Below are 264 nucleotides of genomic sequence, written 5' to 3' on the forward strand. Positions count from 1 at the left end.
TGAAAATAATGATAGATAAGATAGATGAAAAATAGAGAAGTAAAGGGTAAAAAATGTGTAGTAAATATGATAATGATACAGATAAAATAGACAAGATAAAACTGAGTAAAGATAAAACAGGATAAATCAGTAATGAGATAATAGTTAAAAAGAGTAAAAATGTAAATATAATAATGATGTAAATACATAGAAACAAGAAAAATACTTTGCCAAAGAGAATCATACAAACACACACAAATCAACAATAAACACTACTACATAATT

This window comes from Penaeus monodon, chromosome 20 (genome assembly GCF_015228065.2).
Source record: "Penaeus monodon isolate SGIC_2016 chromosome 20, NSTDA_Pmon_1, whole genome shotgun sequence".
Classification (NCBI taxonomy): domain Eukaryota; kingdom Metazoa; phylum Arthropoda; class Malacostraca; order Decapoda; family Penaeidae; genus Penaeus; species Penaeus monodon.